At 37.9% G+C, this 22,878-nt stretch overlaps 1 pseudogene; it reads left to right on the top strand.

Moving 5' to 3' along the window:
• The first annotated feature begins 11,283 nt into the window (after window positions 1–11,283).
• LOC107864376 lies at window positions 11,284–16,409 on the top strand (annotated as a pseudogene).
• Window positions 16,410–22,878: the final 6,469 nt, after the last annotated feature.

The raw sequence follows: 22,878 nt of genomic DNA, 5'->3' as shown, positions 1-22,878 counted from the left end.
GGTGATTTCATGGGAGAATGGGTGGAGACTTCAAAATGTTAGAAATGGAGATCATTTACCAAGGTGACAATTCCCATTCCTGTTCGCCGCAACAGTTCGTACGACGAATTTGTTGCAAGCGTAATACAGATCGGGGATCAAGATTGCGCGCCGAGCGACATGTTGATTAGTTATGTAATGCATTTGAGGGAAAAGGTGAATCCTACGATCATAAATAGCGATGTACGTGTGCTGACGTACATAATGGATGCTGATGCAGATGGGTTTAGGCCAATTTTGAGGATAAATATGGTTGAGAGGTCCTTTGAAGGACCGCTGAATTCATCAGCACCCCCACCGGGGCGCCCGGCAGTCGACGATGATTTGATCGACAAGTTGAATGATTACGAGAACGATGTCGATGATACAATTAATATGGAAGATTATTCTATGCATATGAAAGACTTTTCATTGGAATCACAAGATGATGAAGAAGATCGTGAAACAGAATCACAAGCAGGACACTCCTTCAGCGACGGAACCAATTTCTGTTGTGGTCAAACATTCGCAGATAAAAAAGAGCTAAAAATGCAACTAGACGCAGCAACGGCGAGGCAGTCTTTTGATTATTATATGGAGAAGAGCTGCACAAAATTGATGAAGGCGCAATGCTTATCTCGTGCTTGTGGCTGGCTATTGAGGGCAAAAAAGTACGACACCTTAGACAGATTTCGCATATACAAGTATGTTGGGATGCACACGTGCAGTGTTGAAAATGCCGCCCGCAGGCACAAAAAAGTCTCATCTGAATTGATTGCTTCAGTATGCATAAATCATTTTCGGGATGGTAAGGGTCCAAGCATAAGAGAAATTCAAAGAATTGTATTTAAGGAGTTGCGTTGCAACGCAAGCTATTGGATGTGTTGGAAAGGAAATGTAAATACGAAGAACATCATTCCGAGACACCGGAGCACGGATATGCTTGCTTGCCAGCTTTTTCCCATATGATGGGGTTATTGAATCCCGAGTCTTCTTACTCTATCATGGTAAACTGGATGGATGGATCGTTCATTTACTACTTCTTAGCATTCGGAACTTGCATACGAGGATATGCCCACATGAGAAAGGTAATTGTCATCGATGGCACATATTTGTATGGCAAGTACGGGGGTGTTCTACTGAGCTCCGTTGCACAGGACACCGAAAATCATATATTTTTGATTGCCTTTTGTGTCGTCGATAAAGAGAACGATGCTTCTTGGACCTTCTTCTTCCAGAAGCTGAAATCTATCATAGAAGATGAACCAGATCTATGCGTCATCTCCGACAGGCACATTAGCATCGCCAATGCCTTCTTCCGTGTATACAGTCGTGCACATCACAGACTTTGCATGAGGCACCTCGCTGAAAATCTTTGCGTAAATCAACACTGCAGAGAACATCTTTATCTATTCTATGCCGCGGCAAAGGCTTATTCCTTTGATGAGTTTAGCGATAATTTTATGGAATTGAAGAGTAAATGCCCCGAGGCAGCTCATGTCCTTGAAAATGTGCTTGGTTTTGAAAAATGAAGTAGAGCACACTTTTCGAGCAATAGGTATGACGTGATGACCAAAAATATCGTCGAGTCGCTCTACTCAATTTTGATGGATGAATGGGAGTACCCCGTGTCGTACATTTCAATTCAATTGCTAAAAAATTTGGTGAAAAGTTTAGGGAGTAGCATGCATTTGTCAGTGGTAAAGAGAACATATTTGTGCCTTCTGCAAAAAGGATCCTAAGGGATAATAAGAGTGCGAGCGATTCCTTGCATGTGGGTAATCCAAACGGGGTTCTCAACGAGTATACGGAGTTTGGGAACGATGTTACTGCCAAGGTCAATCTCTTGGAGAGGAGTTGTTCTTGTCGAAAATTTGACTTGGTGAAAATATTGTGCGAACACATGATGGCAGCTTTGCGAGCAAAGTACGGCGATGGCGAAGATTATGGTAACTCCATCTACGACTACTCTTCGCCAATTTATAAAGCTGAAAGTTACCTCCTCGAATACTCGGAAGCAATTAACGTGGTCTCTCCGGAGGCTGAATGGATTGTTCCACAGGAATTGGTAGACACCAAAATTTCTCCACCCCCGTACGATCCCAAACTCGGAAGGAAGAAATTCAAACGCACTAAGGGCATCGGTGAGACATTCAAGTCCAAAAGGAGGAATAAGTGTTCAATATGCAAGAAATCCGAACACAAAAGAACCACATGTAGAATGGGCATCAAATCATAAATAGGCTTTTTTTAGCTTCAGTTGCAAAGCTACTGTTTTGGGGGATGAATGTGCATTTCTGTAGATTTTAACATTCAGCTATTATCGACCTAAAGCTTTGTCTACGATAGACTATCTATAGTCTACGGTATATATAATATATGGTCTATAAAATATTATGTATTGATTATATTATTGCTGATCTAACACGTTATGTTGGTCATTTTCCCGGCTTATCTCTCCAATCGATGCAATGAATCATTATTTCCCTTGTTTCCCGTTCTCATTTATTAAAAAGCTGCACAAAATGTCTCTTCACGAGGAAAAACAGCTGGTATACGCATACGAAACGTTTTCTCTTGTCAGACACGTCGACCTACCATTGGGTGGATATATGAACGGACGCAATCTACAAGTCTATAAGTACAGGACCTCTTTCTACGCAACCCTTCATTTTTCCCTAAACCAAAAATATCGTAAATCGTCTCTTCTTCTTCTTCTTCACCCAAATAAAAAAATGCCTCCAAGAAGGATACCCCTGCGCCCCATCAGACGTGTTCCTCCGAGGCACTACGACCTCCTCCTCCTAAGGAATGATTTGAACCAGTTTTTTTACGGGCTGGGTCAAGACCGCATCTACCTGGAGCAGGAACTCCATCGAATTGCTTGTTTCTTGAGGGCAATTCTGGAAAGGCTCGGAATGGAAGGCCCTGACTACATCACCCCCCCCCCTCACCATCCCCATAATTTAATTTAAATGTTTTATTTTAGTATATGTTTTTAAGTTTTTTTGATTTGTTCATTGTTGAAGAAGCTTTCTTTGTAGGATCTTGTTAGAAGAAAGCTTCTTCCATTTTCCCCTTTTTGATGTAAATTTTATTATGTAATGCAATGAACAATTTTAATACAACTATGTTTCAGTTTCTTTTAACATTGTGTGTTTGTCATCTTTGTTCTGATCCCTAGTTTGAAAACTCGAATCAAATATGTCTGCCTTTTCAAGTTACAGTATTGTGGCTTGACTAATTTCCTAAAGAGTAAAATCTAATGTTTAGATTTTATATTAAGTATTTCATCGATTCTACATATTAGTCGATCATAGACTACATGAATCGATGGATCATCGGGTAAATTAAAATAAATAATAACAGTTTTTCAAAAAATAATTTAATTTTAAAAGATTTAAACAAATTATCACATGTTATGTGGCTGGTGGAAGAAAATAATTAAATTAAAAATAATTTAAATAGATAATCACACATTTTGGGAATTATGAAAGACAATTATTAAATTAAAAAAAATTAAATAAATAATAGTAACATATATTTTGGGCTGGTGGAAGAAAATAATTAAATATAATATGATTTAAAACATATTTTGTGGCTGGTGAAAGAAAATAATTTAATTAAAAAGGATTTAAATAGATGATGTTGGACTGGTGGTGACACTTAATAGACCGTCGTATATCATGCACTATGTCCTTCATCGATCAATCTGGTATATCGTGGACTTTCACGTTTATTATCGCATCGACTGATATCATTATTATGCGTAGACCATGGTGATCTATGTACACAGTTATAGACCATCACTTGGATGTAGTTAAAAAATGATTAAATAAATTATAAATAAATATGGTGTGGATTTCTACACATGTTAAAGAGTGTAAACAAGTCACATAATCATATTAGAGCTTAGACAAATTAGGGAGGGTGAATTAAGAAGTGTGTGGATGGATAGTGGTTGAATGCTCAATATCGTAAGAGTAATGTTTCTCAAAGCACAAGTATGTATTGAGGATGATAAATGTTTTACCACTATCAATTGCACACACTCTTTTGATTTAGGGTGATGAAAGAAATATGTGGAATGTGTAGGCATCAAATACAATACATATTCTATATACATACTTATGCTTTGTTTAAATATTACTCTTACGATATTGAGCATTCAACCACTACCCATCCACACACTTCTTAATGCACCCACTCTAATTTGTCTAAGCTCTAATATGATTATGTGACTTGTTTACACTCCTTCACATGTGTAGAAATCCACACCACATTTATTTATAATTTATTTAATTATTTTTTAACTACATCCAAGTGATGGTACATAGATCATCGTGGTTTACACCTAATCATGATATCAGTCGATGCGATAATAAACGTGTAAGTCTACAATAGACTATACTGATCGATGGATGACATAGTTCATGATCTACGACGGTCTATTAAGTGTCATCACCAGTCCAAGATCATCTATTTAAATCATTTTTAATGTAATTGTTTTCTTCCACCGGCCCCAAAACATGTGATTATTCATTTAAATCATATTATATTTAATTATTTTCTTCCACCAGCCTCAAAACATGTTACTATTATCTATTTAAAAAAATATTAATTTAATTATTCATTTTTTAACTACCTCCACATGATGGTCTATAGATGTGTACATAGATCACGGTAGTCTACGCATAATCAGGATATCGGTCGATGCACTAATAAAGGTATAAGTCTAAGGTAAGCCATACAAATCGATGGCTGACATAGGTCATGATCTACGACAGTCTATTTAGTGTCACCACCAGTTCAAAAGAGAAAAATTACTTTTTCAACAGTAAAAAACGACTAGTTTTGTAAGTCATCGGTGTGAACACTTTATTTTTACTTCATATATAAGGTGTACATCCCTCCTTATTTTATTTCATCAACTTTATTTTGTTTCTTAAAATTCTACAACGTTGCAAGAATCTCAATCATCCAATTCTAAAAATACTCTAATTTGTCATTGTGGGAATGCGGCTGTCTTGAGGACGTCACGCACGGATTCAAATCCAGTTCGTAAATTTTATAATTGTGCAATTGCAAAGGTGAGGTGTGCGTATTTTTTTCAAAAAGTTAAGTTAATGGTTATGTAATTTTTTTTTCCTAGGATAATGACACATACTCGTTTTTCAAATGGCTTGATGAGCTATCACCTCCATCCAGTCCATCAACGTTTATTCTGGGACTCGAGACATCAAATTTTCAGGGCTTGGCAAAATTTAATCTACTACAAAGGCTCCAACAATACGAAGAAAATAAATATTTTCTCATGACTTTGTTCAAAGAAGTCGAAGAACAGAGAGATCACTTTAAACTATTGCTACATGACACCCAAATAGAGAGGGATCAACTAAAACAAAAATTGATTTTGGCCGAAGAAAGAGAGAATGTCCTAAAAATGATGTTATGTGTTATAATGTTAGTATTCGTTCTTTCGAAAAGTGTAACATGGATGTAGTGATATTGAATAAATAATAATAGTTCTACTTTTGTATAATGTTAAATACTATTTTTGATAGAACCATAGTCGATTAAACAACACGTCAACTTAAATTCGACCAACAGGGTAATGATAGACTATGCATACGGTATATGGAATATTAAGTATGCATTCTATGATATCAAGCATACAATGTAACAACTATGACCACACCCTGCATATTCAAATTCCATGCCACAAATCAGCTTGATAGAAATAGATTCAGCTCAGAATCATAACAAGTTTCATAAAATAAAAGAATAATTGTCATATCCTACCACCAGATCCTTCAAACTTCATATTTGTGAAATAAAAAAAATTGTCATATCCTAACAACTCATCATTTAACAACAAATTAAAAATCTTAGCATTTAAATGTCTCTTTTCCTAAGTTCCTCATCAACACAAGTGTTACTGTTGATTTCATCAACAATGTCCATGACCCCATCTGTTTGGACAGCTTCAACTTCTTTTTTCTCAACAATTGCAGCTGCTTCTTCATTCTCACCTTCTTTTCCTTCTTTTTCAGCATGTGCATCAGCTGTTGCTTCTTCAGTTTCCTTTTCTTCCACACCTTCTTTTCTTACTTCACCTGCAGCATCTGTTTCTTCCTCAGCTTCAGCAGTTGTTTCTTCCTCAGCTTCTTCTTTTCATTGACTTGTTGCTTCTTGCTCAACTTCTTCTTTGTCATCTTTGCTAGCTTCTTCTTCAACAGTTTTTCCTTTTTTCGAGCCTCCTTGTTCATCTGCTGCCGCTTCTTCTTCTGCTGCTGCTGCTACTTTTACACCTTCTTCTTGGCTCTTATCTTCTTCACCATCCTTCTTTTCTTCTTCTTTTTCCTCTTCTGCCACAACAGCGGCCAACTCATCTATTTTTCTCTTTTTTTCTCCTTCTTCATTCCTCTCTGATTCATGCACATGAACTATTTCATAATATTACAAAGTGTTACTGATATTTAAAGCTGAATATTCATTAACAACATCAATTAATGAATGAAGTTACCTCGCTCATGTTGCCGCTCATCATTTTTCTTTTTCTTCATTCTTTTCTCTTTGATATAGGCAGCAATATCCAACACCACTTCCTCGAGCGCAGCCATACGCTTATGAAGATCCCCGGTGGATGAGGTTCTCGCTGCATCTTTGGAGGTTCTCAGAGAATCATCATCACCAACGCGTACTCCAACGGGGTTACCACCCAAATCCCCGTCATCATCACTGTCCTCATTTGAAGTGAGGATAGTCACCCCTTCTAACTCTTTCTTCAAGCCATCGAGGACGTTATTCTTCACCTCGTCCGTATATGGCTCAAACGTAATTATGTAATCCATCTTCGTCTCACGAACAGTAGGGGTGATGTACGGGTGAACGTTCTACCAAATATCAATTAACAATTACATAACATTCGATAAAACGGTTCTATTATTGCATTATAGAAAATAAGTTCATACCTCGGTAACTTTTCCTTTATACTTGAATGGGTCGCCTTCGATTATCTTTTCGTTTTTTGAAGTGTGCCATCTGAGGATGTAGGGGATGGGTAAGGGCTCATCCATTGATTTTCCAGCAAATTCTCTAAGATGAGAAAAGGCCTCATAGATCCAAATCTGTAAGCAGTACAGCAGTGAAAAAAATAACTATGAGTCTATGACATAGTATAAATAAAATGATAATCTACGATAAACTCACTAAAGGGTTTATGGGAGATACCATGAATGCCCAGGGAAATCCGAATAGAGCATAGGATGCCTTCTGCTTCTCATCAGATACTTTCTTCTGCTTCTTCAGGTCACTTTTCTTCTTCAGATAGTCCATCGTCAGTTGAAATATCTCTTTCCCCCACGGATACTTCTCGAAGAAACTCAAAGAGTCAACCATTCAAATCAGTTTTATGTCGACAACCTTCATCAAATCTTTCGCAAGCAACTTGGTATGCAAGAACCATAGTAGACAACACTTGAACTTCTGATCCTCGTTCAGCTTATTCCCTCTGATCAGGTGTAACAAGTTGACCGCCGTGATGTTTTTATTTTTTGTCACCTTAAAATAAAAATTGTCCCCCTTTGCTAACACCTTCTTTATTTTTGATTCACTGGGATATGATAAGCAGTTCAGCCCCGTGATCAAACAAAACTCTTTCAAGCCAAAATAGGCAGGCTTGTTGTTAAAGCAGAACCACATCTCATGACACATCTTATCGTTCTTAACGCGTCTCAGCAGCAAATAATGGACCAACTGCCCATTGAACTTGAGATGTTTCGGCAGGTTTCTCAGGTGTCCAAAATAGGACTGCTTGTATCTTTTTTTCAATTCTTGGTCGACAAGAATTTTCTTAAATTCTCGATAAGCAGCCATTCTTGATCTGACCGGTATCTTTGTCGGGAAAGATCCGACCTCGTCAATTATCGTTCGAAGTTCATACCGCTCCACGAAAATGCACCTTGAAAGATATGAAACGGACAACGAATCATTATCCTCATCATCACTATTACTCCCACTTCCCTCGCACTCTTCACTGTCACCACTGACACTCCGCTTGGCAACATCTTCACCGACGTAGTAGCTTATCTCCTTTAACTCCGAATCTGATTCGGACACCGACTCTTCAATTTTCTTTCTTTTTGACACTTTTTCAACTACCGCAACTCCTCTTTTTCTACTACTACCAGCGGTATCGTCTTTCTGTTTAGGAATAACATTTTTTGTACTCATTTTCAACACAGTCTACACCTAAAGAACAAACTCTCATTTTCAGTTCATAGACCACAAGTCTATCAACAGAAATAACTCAATGATCAAATGAATCCCCCCAAAAAAAAAATAACAAACACCCCACCATTAAACAGTTCACTACACAAACATACAATAATTGAACCAAAATCGAACATGCAAAATATCAAAACATAACAATTGCTAAAAATCAAACTAGTGCACCTAATCAAACTAATTAGCTATTAATATTTCAATTTTCACTATTTCAGCAATCATGTTTTAAAAGAATTTCATACGTCTGAAAATTAAAATATATCTAGGGCATTCTCATTTTATAGACCATGGGTCTACTAATAGACCGCGGGTCTACGGACAGAAACAGGACGCTGTTCAAATCAAAATGCCAAAATAACTCTTCAAGCAACAATTATACCACCACTCAACACTTCGTTGCTAAAAAAACACGATTAAATCAAAACACCAAATTAAAAAAAAAAAATCTTACATCACTACCAATCGATTAGCAAAGAGAAAAACCATTTAAATAGATCTAGAAATGATCGAAAGTCGATTTTAACTAACCTTGCGAAGTAACAACACCCCCTTAGCAGTTGCAGACGAAGAACGTACGAAAATAGCGTTTTTGGGAGAAGTTGTTTGAAAGCGGGAGTTGGGAATGGAAGAGGAGAGAGAGAGAGGGTTTTTTTTTTTGGATATTGGAATAAGTGGAAGGGGCTAGGTGTATTATATTAAATTTATAAAGTTGTATAAATGATGAATTGATCCCTTGACCCACATGTGGGCCCCACTTTTTCCACTTTTTATATCCTAAACCTAAAAAAATAAATCAAAAAGAAATTAAATGGGTATTTAATAAAATAGTTTTGCAAAAGTTCTTCTTTGCCAATTATTCCCAAGATACTGGGTATGTAAGTAAACAGGTCTTTCACTCTAATAATGTGTTTTAAAGCCGTCCATGCCTGTACCCAAAGACAATATGACTAGTAAGTTCGACCCTTATAGTTATTGATTGACCAAATTCTTCTTTTCTAGGCCTTGGTGCAACTTTCAATGTAAGATAAACCAGCAAAAGGGTGAAGTGGGTCTCCATATTGCAAATGACATAAATGATGATTGGTGCTTCAAGATAATTGGTGTTGATTTAAATGCCAACAGATTTGAGGAAGGTAATTAACTACTTGTACTTGCAGTACATGTTTCAATGCTTTAAAACTTGATATGTTTCACTTTAATCTTCAACATTCTTGATCCACAAATTAGTGTATTTCCACAAAGTGGGATTTGGAGAAGATAAAGTGTATGCAGTCCATAGCACTAATTATAACAAACAAAAAAAATATAAAAGCACACAATTAAACTATAACACACTGCTGGGGCTGACAGTTTGGTTATGGTGCAGAAAGTTTGGTTATTGGGCAGCCCAAATACAAACCAAACACTCATTTCTACTATCACGGTCGAACTCCTACCCACTGCTAGATAACAAAGGAAACAAAACACCCACAAGTTAATACTATAGACTATCTATTCAAAATCATATACATCACTAAAACACCACGAACAAGAAACTCCAGGCGCAAGTACAAATCAAGCACTCATCCCTACTATCACCGCCGAACACCTAACCACTAACCCTCTATCCTCATCCGAGTCCTCCACACCTTCCTATCGAGGGTCATGTCCTCCGTAAGCTGTAACTGCTCCATATCATGTCTAATCACCTCGCTCTAATGGATCAATTTGCAACCCCAACAATAAGGCAGCGGCGAGTCAAAATTGATCGCCTTTTCTTTGATTCTTGATCAGGTTATTGTTGTGATACCTGATGGCAGAGTCAACAGGAGTGTGGAACGTACTTGCCAGATTGATGCTATAATTTCAACAATTCAATGTGTCCAGGGTGTGTGCTTTCTGTATTTTGACGAACCAAGATCTGCATTTGACGAACCAAATCTAAACACGAGACATCTGATTATGATCGACCATTGGTACTTGAGGTGTTTGATGACACAAAAGCAGGGGTCAACGGTCTTATAGATGCAGGGGTGAAAAACATCCCGCGTATGTTTGTTCATGATCAAGTCATAATTGTTCACGATGAGCTATGAGACTTTCTGATGAGCGTGATTTCACGAAGAAGTGTTTACATAACTCAAATTTTGATCTTTACTCAGCACCAGCATCTGGAGGGATCCTCAAGAACTGCCTATTGTATGCAGGTACCTTTGACACTTTGTTTTCTTAGTCTTCTTGATATGTAATAGAGAATCAATATATAGATTAACAGTGTAAAAATTTGTTATATTATCGGTGTAAATTAACATGTTATAACAAGTTACTTGCTTTATTTTCCGATAACTAGTAGTGCAACTTATTATGAACAATCTATATGTAGTTATTTTTTAGATGATCCTCTGCACCGTGCATGGCATCGCCTATACCACCTTTTTGTAAAATTCTCTCCTGTCAATGTTGCTCCCCTAACTTAATCATACGCCACAAGTACCAAAATTAGAAGTTTTTGACAATTGATTACCAAAGATGCTATTACCCCTGCAAAATATTTTTTCATTAGACCTATATATAGCCTTTTTGCTAATGCTATCTAAGTCATGCTGGCAAATATCTTGAAAATGTGCAAAATATTGATTGCTTTACGCTGTTACTATTGTGATGTGAGCGGTTCAAATTGGTTGAATCTTTCTCATGATTAAAGTTATTTCAAGGTATCAATTATACATATACATTATGTACATCAAATAGTTACCTTAATTGTTTCTTTTGCAGATTCATTGCTGCAACCTAAAAAAAAAAAAATCAAATAAAAAGATATATGGTTGAATGATTGCTATTGCCATTATTCCATTAATGTTTGGTACCACTTCACTTTCATATTTCCATTTTTAGTAATATATTATGTGGTCCATATGAAATGATAAAAATTATGGGCAGTACAACATTTACTGCCATCACCAATTTTGTGCAAAAAATCCATCTCTTGAACTTTCACTAGAGATTTTTGTCCCAACACATATCAATAAAAAAGTGTCACGACCCGAGAGGCCCTGGCCACAACGGGCATCCCAAACCATCAAGTCCCGAGAGACCCTCTAACGGCCCAACCCACTAGTGATATTGTCCGCTCTGGGTCTAGACCCCGCTCGGCTTTAAAATGCGTCACTAAGGAGTAAGACTTGCTTACTTATATACCCAACATCCCTCCTGTGTTTTGCCGATGTGAGACTCCTTATCCTAAGTTGAGGTGTTATAAAAAGATTCATTACCATTCAAGCAACTCCCTCGTATCGTCTAGCCCAAGATCCATTTTTATATATAAGACATTTCAAGTGACAAGTATTTTCTGAAGTTAAAACAAAATGATTCTCTTTCTATTCTTTGTATTCTTTCCTATCATTCTTATTTTCTTATACCTAAAGCCAAAAAGAGTGGCAAAGACAATCTGCCACCAGGTCCTATAGGCCTCCCAATCATTGGAAATTTGCATCAATATGATAGTGTAACCCCTCATATCTATTTTTGGAAACTTTCCAAGAAATATGGAAAAATATTCTCATTGAAATTTGGTTCTACTCCAATGGTTGTAGTTTCTTCAGCAAAAATAGCAAAAGAAGTACTGAAGACACAAGATTTAGTATTTTGTAGTAGACCTTCATTCCTTAGCCAGCGAAAATTGTAGAGTTGCTTTTGGTATTAGGTTTGATGAAGTGAGAAATGAGAGAATAAGTGTTTTTCATCTATTTAGTCACAAGAAAGTGAAATTATTTAGTCCAATTCGTGAAGATGAAGTCTCGAGAATGATCAAGAAAATATCTCAACAAGCTACTACCTCAGAAATCACCAATTTGAGTAATTTGATGATTAAACTACAATTAATTAATTGTAGAGTTGCTTTTGGTATTAGGTTTGATGAAGAAGCACATGAGAAGAGGAGATTTGATGAACTTTTAGAAGAATCCGCAACAATGTTGACTAGCTTCTTTGTTTCCGATTTTTTTCCTTATTTAGCTTGGATCGATAAACTTACTGGATTGACAGATCGACTTGAGAAGAATTTCAAGAATTTGGATGAGTTTTATGAAGAACTCATTGAGCAACATCTTGATCCCAACAAGCCAAAATCCATAGAAGGAGACCTTCTTGATATATTGCTCCAATTGAAAAAAGAGAAATCAACATCAATTGATCTCACTTTGGAGGATATAAAAGCAATTCTCATGGTAATCTCTTATCTCATATATATATATATATTGCTAAGGTCTTTTAACCTGGCTAGAGATTTATATGCCAACAGAAAATATAGAAATCATTTAGTGATAGAAGCATTTATTTTCCTTTTTGAAATCAAATAATATTGCATGGATAGTTGTTATTGTAAGAAGGCTTGTAAGAATGTATGTGTATATACATGCATACATATATATTATGTGTATGTATATCTATGTTGATAGATAGGTAGGTAGCACACATGTGGCTTGCATTCCCTTGAAACTTCCTCATGAATTGACAATTTTTATTTTCTTTCTCTTTTCAATTTCTTTGTAGAATGTGTTACTTGCTGGATCAGACACTAGTGCCGCTGCAATAATATGGGCAATGACAACCTTGATAAAGAATCCAAAAGTCATGAAGAAAGTTCAGGAAGAAATCAGAAGATCAGTCGGAAAGAAAGACGGTATTTTAAATGAAGACGATATTCAAAATCTTCCATATTTCAAAGCAGTGATAAAGGAGTCTTTTAGATTGTATCCATCAGTTCCACTTCTAATACCAAGAGAATCAATGGAAAAGTCCACACTAGAAGGATATGAAATTCAGACAGGAACTATAATTCATGTTAATGCATGGGCAATTGCACGAGATCCTGAAATATGGGAAAATCCAGAAAAATTTATACCCGAGAGATTCTTAAACAACAATATTGATTTCAAAGGACAAGACTTTGAGTTTATTCCATTTGGAGCAGGACGAAGAGGGTGCCCAGGAATCGCACTTGGAGTTGCATCAATGGAACTTGCATCGTCAAATCTTCTTTATGCATTTGACTGGGAGTTGCCTCGTGGGATGAAAAAAGAGGATATTAACACTGATGCTAAGCGTGGACTTACGACGCATAAGAAAAATGACCTTTGCCTAAGAATTATCTATAGATTCATGCAGACTATCCTCTTATGTGGATCTCGAACGAGTATTGTGAGTCAGTTGAATTCATTACTTTCAGCTCGAACTATGTTTTCATGTCTTATGAGTTTTGTCTTTTAATCATAAATTCCCTACAATATAATTTTTCAGCGAATAGTTAAAGACTATCCTCCTATTTCTCTTTAGGTGAGATTGATTGATGAGGATAATTTACCACAAGAGAATAGGTAATCAGAACCACAAGATCATATCCAGATAAGATATTTATTCATTCACCCCTTTGGCTAATTCTAAGTTATGTTATTGAGACAAATATGTCAATTTCATGAGTTATATGTCTTCCCATGAACAGTTGCATCAAGGTACGTATATCTTAATTAGCAGCCTTGAAAAATCAAAGAAAATTATTTGTGGTTTTTAGAGGTTGAGGGAGAAATTGTTTCAAGTTTCTTAAAAGTTGATTTGAGTATTGATTGATATGATATTTGGCCTAACTCGACCCGAAAAGCTCGAGGAAATAATGTTGAAATTCATATAAGCATACCACTAGTTCGAGTTCAAGCCCAACTAGAGCATGGACGAGAATCCTAAATAAGGATAGAGCTAGCTTTGACACCTATAAAGATATGATGTGTGGGCCTAACCCAACCCCAAATTGTATTCTAGCTAATGACAGGAGTACAGTCCAAGTCTATATAATAAGACCAGACCACTAGCCCAAGATCCCTCTAACATAGTATCAAAATCAGGCCTCCGAAGTGAGGGCCCCTGAATAGGTTGTCCACATCCCCTCAATCAATGACGCTTGGGCAATCCTCCTTCTTTTGAGCTAGCTTTTGGGGTTGACTTAGGTCCAAATATCATATCTTTACATGTTATTAGAGTCAGATCCATCCATTTTGAGCTCCCGATCCATGGTTCCATTTATATATAAGACATTTCAAGTGACTAATTTTTGTGAAATTGGACAACAAAATGATTCTCTTTCTACTCTTTGTAGCCTTTCCTATCATCCTTGTTTTTCTTCTTCTTGAAGCCAAAAAGAGAGGAAAAAACAATATGCCACCAGGTCCTATAGGCCTCCCATTCATTGGAAATTTGCATCAGTTTGATAGTTTAGCCCCTAATCTCTATTTTTGGAAACTTTCCAAGAAACATGGAAAAATATTCTCACTGAAATTTGGTTCTACTACTATGGTTGTAGTTTCTTCGGCAAAATTAGCAAAAGAAGTGTTGAAGACACAAGATTTAGTATTTTGTAGTAGAGCTTCGCTTTTTGGGCAGCAAAAATTGTCTTACAATGGTCGTGACATAGTGTTTGCACCTTACAATGACTATTGGAGAGAAATGAGAAAAATTTGTATGCTTCATCTATTTAGTCTCAAGAAAGTGCAATTGTTTAGTCCTATTCGTGAAGATGAAGTCTCAAGAATGATCAAGAAAATATCTCAACAAGCTACCACTTCACAAATCACCAATTTGAGCAATTTAATGATTTCATTAAGTAGTAATATCATCTTGAGAGTTGCTTTTGGTATTAGGTATGATGAAGAATCACATGAAAGGAAGAGGTTTAATTTTCTTCTAGAAGAATCTGAAGCAATGTTGATCAACTTCTTTTTTTCTGATTTTTTTCCGTCTTTAAGTTGGATTGATAAATTTATTGGAAATATTAGTAGGCTTGAGAAGAATTTCAAGGCCATGGATGAACTTTACGAAGAACTCATTGAGCAACATCTTAATCCCAATAGGCCAAAATCGATGGAAGGAGACATTCTTGATATTTTGCTCCAATTGAAGAAAGAGAAATCCACACCAATTGATCTCACTTTGGAGCATATAAAAGCAATTGCCATGGTAATTTCCTATGTCTTAATCCTACATAAGTGCGCGCACACACTATATTTTATCCAGGTTTGAGATCGACACTATGAGCAAGGTCGTCGTACAACCAAAGTATTGATCATATTTCTAGGATCTTTTAGGCTTGTTAGAACTGTATATGCTGAAAAAAAAAAAAGTAGAGGACTTTTAGTTTAGGGAAGCTTTTGTTTTCCTTGTCAAAGTTTTTTTTCTTTTGAACTTTCGTTTTATATAAGATTGAGTTGATATTAAATGGAGTTACATGAATAACTCGGGGATAATCGTAGGCACACAGGGTGAAGAGTGGTCAGTAGAACACCCTTCATCAAAAAATTATGTATTATACATATATATCAAATTGAACACCCTTAGCGAAATTTATAGCTTTGTAGAATGTATTACTTGCAGGATCAAGCACTACCGCAGCTGTAGTAATATGGACAATGACAGCATTGATGAAGAATCCGAAAGCCATGAAGAAAGTCCAAGAAGAAATCAGAAAATCAATACAAAAAAATGGTAATATTGTGAATGAAAACGACATCCAAAATCTTCCATATCTCAAAGCAGTGATCAAGGAGGCTTTTAGATTATATCCACCAACTCCACTTCTAATACCAAGAGAATTAATGATGAAATCCACACTAGAAGGGTATGAAATTCAACCAAAAACTATAATTCATGTTAATGTTTGGGCTATTGCAAGGGATCCTGAAATATGGGAAAATCCTGAAGAGTTTATACCTGAGAGATTCTTGAATAGCGATGTTGATTTTAAGGGGCAATATTTTGAGTTAATTCCATTTGGAGCAGGAAGAAGAGGGTGTCCCGCGATGACACTTGGGGTTGCATCCGTGGAACTTGCATTATCAAATCTTCTATATTCATTTGATTGGAAGTTACCTTATGGGATGAAAAAAGAAGACATTGACACAAATGCTAAGCCTGGAATTACCATGCATAAGAAAAATGATCTTTGTCTTATCGCTAAAAATTATATGTAGATTCACGTAGATTGTATATCCTCATCTTGGGCGAGTTCTATAAGATTAGTTAAATTCATTACTTAGTGTCAAATTATAATAAATTTTAAATCTGGAATTCACTTTTAATTGTGGTCTTTAAAAGTATTGTATTTTAATCCTAAATTTGTCTCCCTCAAGTTTCAACTTTTGACAAAGAATTGTCTGATAGTATAATTTTTCAGTCAATAGGTAAATTTTTTAGTGATAAATGATCAGGATAGGTAAATTTTTTAGTGATAAATGATTAAGATTTCATTGAGATAGTTTAGCCTAAAACCACTCTCAATAACAAGAACCAATTTTGTTTTGGTTAAAAAGAAATTCATTCCTTCAAAGGTTAAGGGGGGTGGGTAGGGGTGCTCCTCACGGCTGGAGGGGCCAGAAATACATTGTCCCGGCCTTGTAGGATAATTGAGTTGTTCTTAATTGTACGATTAGTTAGTGACCTGTTACAATCCGATTGCATAGAGGCATTTACAAAATAAGGCATTTGCCAAAATAGTCTTGGTGACAGCAGGATCTGACTTCTGGCTCCTTCTTTAGCAAGCATATCCATCACCGCGTTCTATTCCCTGAAGATTTTGGCCGGTGCTGCTACCTGTATCTCTAGCATTAGTGACCTGCACACAACAATGAAATTGTGGTAGGAAGGATGGTCGTTAGCAAGCATTTAAAGAACAACACTAGAGTCAGTTTCAATGAAGAAATTAGCGAAGTTGTTAGCTTTAGCAATTGATAGTCCATGCCATAATGCCAACAATTCATCCATAGAGGGGGTTGTATGAAGGGAGATGCATTATGATCCCGAAAGAGTCCGCCTGTCCCTCCTATTCTAGGATTGCCTTGAGCTGAACCATCAATGTTAAGCTTAAGCTGCCCACTAGTGGGAGGATTCCACTTGATGACTATGGTGTTGGAGTTGCATGTTGAGTGGGGATATTGACAGCTAGCATACTGAATTTAGTAGCCAGGAAGATGGCCATTTCAGTGGAAATTATGGAGGTTTTATTGTTAAAATTGTTGTCATTCCTGCACAACCAGATGACCCAGAGGCAATATGGGAAGAGGACTTCCCACGATAGCCAGGCATTAAAAGGCTTGCCTCTGAGTTGGTGCCAGATATTGTCTCACTTAGCAATGGATAAATTAACCCATAGTTGTAGGGTTTGTATCTGGATTTTTTAAGGAGCTCTGCCCAGAAGGAGACAACATTTGGGCACCAAAAGAAGATGCGGTTGGCATTTTCCTCCTAATTTTGGCACAAGGGGCATTGAGGATAGATAGAGAGTCCAATATAGTTTAGATAAGCATTGATAGGGAGTCTGTTATGGAGGAGAAGCCAAAGAAAAGTCTTAGTTTTGTTGGAGGTTTAGGCTTTCCAAATGATATTGAAGTTTCTCTGGGTGTCCTATTGCATTCCAGATTCAGAGATCATGTTGTAAACACTTCCTGTACTGAAACCAGCATTGCTAGTTAGACCCCAAGTAGGTGTATCTTCCTCGGTGGGATTGTGAGGGAGAATGGTGCTAGTGATGATGTTTTTTAAGTAGCGTGGTAGCTCTATAGAAAGGTGGCTAAAATCCCAAGTGTCATTCTGATGGAGTTGATTGATGGTGGTATTCATATCAATAGTGGTAAGGGGACCATGGATGAGACTTCTAATGTTTCCTAAGTGAGGGATCCAGCTATCACTGAAGAATCTGACTCTGTCCCCTTTGCTAACTCTCTAGTTTATGCCTCTAGAGCAATCAGCCCAGACCCTAAGGATGTTTCTCCAGGTTCTTGATCCGGGACCAGTGTTGTAGTGGTTATATTTAGAGAGCATAATTCGACCCCAAAGACTGTTAGGGTGCATAGAAAGTATCTATGCTAAGCTGGCATAAAGAGCTCTATTTCTGATTCCACTTTTATGGAGACGTAACCCTCTATTTCCTTTGGGTATGGTGAGGGTATCCCAATTGAGCAGGTAGAGCTTTCTTTTTTTAGCACTGCTGCCCTAAACAAAATCTCTCTGAGTTTTGTCAATAAGTTCCAGGATTCTGCTGGGAACTTTAATGTAGTGTATGATATAAGTTGGTATACTGCTTAGGGTAGATTTAGCAAATACTGTTCTACCAGCCAAGTTGAGGAATTTGGTTTTCCACCCTACAAACCTTTGATGCATGTTATCCAAGATAAATTGGAAGTCATTATTCTTGGGCTGCTTGTGGAATATAGGGTATCTTAGGTATTTGCCGAAATCCTGACTAGCTTGGATATTGAGAATTTGAGCGCACGTGGATGCATTAGAAGTGATGCAGTTTTTAGAGAACAGCACTTTTGATTTGGCATTGTTGATGGTTTTCCCTGAAAGATTACTGAAAGTTTTCAAGATATTAACAATGGTTTGACAGTTTCTAGGGGGGCCCTAGCCATTAAGGTAAGGTCATCAGCAAAAAAAAAGGTGAGAGGTCTTAAGACTACCATTAGTGATGCCGATTGGGTCCCATCTTTTGGATCTGACTTCAGTGTCAATACATCTAGAAAGTCTCTCCATGCACAGGATGAATAGATAGGGTGACATTGGGTCTCCTTGTTTAATACCTCAGGAAGGGTTAAAGAATTTTATTTTAGACCCATTGACAAGTACAAAGATTGAAGGGGTGGAGACATATGACATGATAAGCTTAGTGAGTTTATTAGGGAAGCCAAAGAATAAGAGGGTATCCTTTATGAAGGACCATTTTATTTTGTTAAAGGCTTTCTCTAAATCAATATTCAAGATCGTGTTAGAGTTCTCCCCCCCCCCCCATCTTATTGAAGTGGGTGATGTACTCCTGAATAATGATGCTGTGATCAGAAGCTTTTCTATTGGCTAAGAAGCTGGATTGATTAGGACCAATGATGGAGGAAAGGTAGGGCATAATCTTATTTACAATTATTTTTGTTACCAGCTTGTACGTAGCATTACAAAAGCCTATGGGTCTAAAATTCGTAAGAAATCCAGCATCCTTGCTTTTGGGAATGAGACAGATGTGGGTAGAATTGTTCTCAGCAAGCATGTTGGAGTTTGAAAAGACTTCACTATAAAAGTCTATGGTTTTGGGGCCAACAATGTTTCAGAATTTCTGAAAAAGAGGGGGTGCAAGCCATCTGGGCTTAGAGATTTTAGAGGCTTGAAGGATTTGAGGGCTACTAAGATTTTTGTATCCCTGAGGGGGGAGTCGAGCGAATATTGGAGCTATTCTTTGGAATGAAGTGACTGTTAGGGCTCGAGGTATGGTTGGTAGTGAAGAGACTGCTAAAGTGATTGATGATGTGGGTCTTGATGTCATTCTCACCAGAGATGGTATTGCCCACATCATCTTTGAGCTCCACAATATATTTCTTCTCCTCCTATTGATTGTGGAAGGGTGAAAGAAAGCAGTGTTGGCATCTTCCTCATTGAGCCAGGAGATTCTAGACTTGGCTTTCCAAAAGTCATCTTCACATTTAAGGGCACTATCATAATCACAGAGGAGTTTATTCTCCAGGTTCTAGAGAAAGTTGTCAATGTGATAGTGAGGGGATTTCTATATGCAATCTAACCTGGCCAAAATAATTCTGAGTCTGTGGAAGATGTTGCCAAAGACATTAGTATTCCAGTGAGTGGCATTTGCATGGAATTGAGAGATGTCTTGGTGAAGGGTAGTGGGTCCCAAGAAGCAACTCTTTGCTAAACGGTGGAAAGATTGGTGGCTACACCACATGGGTTCGAACCTAAAGGGTTTATCCCTTTGCCTAGCAATTTTTTTTGTGAAGGACAAAATGGTAGGACAGTGGTCTGACTTGGTTCTAGGTAAGTGGGTAATGAGTGCATCAGGGAAGTGGTTTATCCAGGAGGTATTGGCAAGGCATTTGTCCAGCCTTTCCTGGATAAGGCACCTCTGGTTCCTATACCTTTTATTGGTCCATATGTATTTGCATCCCCTATAACCAAGGTCCACCATATTGCAGTAGTTTAAACAATTCCAAAAGTGGTTGGCTCTATTATTACTAATGGGAGCACCCCCAAGTTTTTCATTGGTTGTCAGAATTTCGTTGAAATCTCCCCCATAAGACAATCCCCAGTAAGTGAGTTAGTAATGTTGCGTAACTCATCTCATAGCATTAATCTCGAATTGAGATCAGTGCTGGCATAAATAGCAGAGAAAAGGAAAATGTCAGGGCTATTGTTTACCTTCACAGTAGCATGGATATCCTGGAAAGATGTGGAGCAGTGTTGGAGATGAATGAGGTCTTCCTTCCACATAACCACAATACCTCTTTCCTCTCAACAGCACTAGACTCTAGGTAAGCATCACGCGAAGGTATTTCATTAATGTTATTCTGATCTACCATCTTGGTTTCCAGCAAGGCAATCATAGCTGGGTTGTGGGACTTTATGAGGTTGTTGCATTGGCGCTTGAAGTTGGCACTGTTGGCCCCCTTCATATTCCAGATGATGAACTACATGGGCCCAAATGGTGTTGGTGGGGGGAGGTTATGGGTTGTTTTCCTTTGTCCTTGTGAGAGCTCTTCCTCAGGTTCATCTGAGGGATTGGTGCAACTGTCGGAGGGATCTATTCTATTATTTTTCTCAAGGTTAGGCTGAGGATATTCATTGTTGGGGGACAGAGTATAGTAATAATTAAGATTAAGGGCTCTTTGAACTCTTTTTGAAGAAGCCTGTCTAGAAAGAAGTTTTCTATTTCTGGGTCCCTAAAGTCTGCTAGGAACTGCTCTATCTCTGCATTGGCCTGTTCTAGTTGCTCTAACACTGCGGTGGTCACTCCTTTTTGTTCTGCGCCCCTTTGAGGTAGTTGTGGACTTGTTACCACATTGTTTTCCTCCAGTGGGTTCCAAGGAATGAAGTTCAGAGTGTCCGTCTCCGAGAGGCAAGGGGTTGTCGGGTAGAAGGGTAGACTTTTGAACATATGACTCATAAGCGAGTTATGTTTGTTGGAGTTCATTATGTTCAATGTCCCTATCATCTGAGCTTGTAGTACCTTTTGGCACCAAACTTTGTAGCCCAGCCCCAATACTATGTGGTCCACCCCCTCTTTCATAATTTGTACCATCCCAGCTGGGCATTGGATGAGTAGGACTATGGGTTGGTGTGCCCTATTGTGACGCAATGTGTGATAGTTTTGTCCGCCAGAGCTAGCTCCGCCCAAGAAGTTGGTGATCTGTTCGGTGGAGGTGGTGCTGTATTAAAGAAAAGTGACTCCTTTAGAAAGGGAGGTTGCTGGAGGTGTTGGGATTGTTGGGAGGTATGGAAGACATTATTGCAGGGGGAGAGAATGAGTAGGTTCTCGAGTGGGGTTATAGGGATTCAAAAGGGTGGTAGTGCTAGAAGTGGGATTATTTGACATGACTACCTTGGTCATGTCAAACGCCCTAGGGTGATGATTATTCCTAATGGCAATGAAGTTACTCCTCTAGGAATACGCAGAGACAGAGGAGGTAATGGGGGTTCCCCCGAAGGGGGTAAGGTGACGGCCCCCTTGGGGATATCAGAAATTAAAGATAGATTGTCTTGGTTAATGAGGGTGTGTTGGTTGGGAGTTAATTCCCTTGTGAGGCCAATGCCAGAGTTGACTATTGGCAAATCAGAAAGCTCAGCACCTCTTTGGAGAGGTGGTCCCGGCTGCCCCACTAGGGCTTTTCTTTTTCCTTTTTTCTTGTACTGATTATTAAGGGATTTCTCCGTGGCCAAGGAGACTTTCTCCAACATGGCTTCATTTTTACCTTGTACATCTATATCTGAATTGTCTGCAATAGGTGTGAAGAAATTGGGATTAAGAAACTTACCGGTTGCAGCATCATAGATCTTTACCTGGTATCTGCTACCCTTCAAAATTTTCTTACCTTCTTTGAAGGGGCGTTGAGTTTTTAGGCTAGATCTTCTTTTGGTGAATATGACTGTTTTCCATTCGGCTGATGAGGTCGGAGGGCTATTTCTAGACAATTTTGTTGTATCCTGCTCCTCAATAGCTTTAGGGGTAAGTGTAGAGAAAGTTTTGTGGGTATACCCTGACTTTCCGCACTTTGTACACAATACCCCATCCCCTTCGTAGACTACTTGTTGTCTATGGGTACCAATGTTCACGAAGGTCTTCATCGGGTTATCCAGGGGGACTTGAATGCAAATTCTTACGTACCTTCCTCGTAGTGCTGTTGATGTGCAGGTGTCAAAATTCAGCAAGGTGCCCAATTTGTTCTCAGTTCTTTCTAAGATATTTTTATCATAGAATTCAATCGGGAGATGGGATAACCTGATCCATATTGTTGTGTGTCTGGGTCGCTTCTTCAGGGGCAAAATTCGGCTCCCGCCGTCTTAATGAGAGGAAGGACCATGTAACAAACCATGGTCCTCCTTGGAGAGCTTTTTGCATATTTTCTGGGTTGGTGAACTTTGCGGTGTAGAAGTCATTCCCTAAGTCCACCAATGTTAGAGGTTCTATTGGTTTCCACAGTTTGATTAGCTTGGTTTTCAAGTAATTGTAGGCTAGTTTTTTTTTAATAGCTTGACGATCACTGAAAACCTCCAAGGAGC

The sequence above is a fragment of the Capsicum annuum genome, chromosome 3, assembly GCF_002878395.1.
Source record: "Capsicum annuum cultivar UCD-10X-F1 chromosome 3, UCD10Xv1.1, whole genome shotgun sequence".
Lineage (NCBI taxonomy): Eukaryota > Viridiplantae > Streptophyta > Magnoliopsida > Solanales > Solanaceae > Capsicum > Capsicum annuum.
This window is presented reverse-complemented; position numbering and strand designations above follow the sequence as displayed.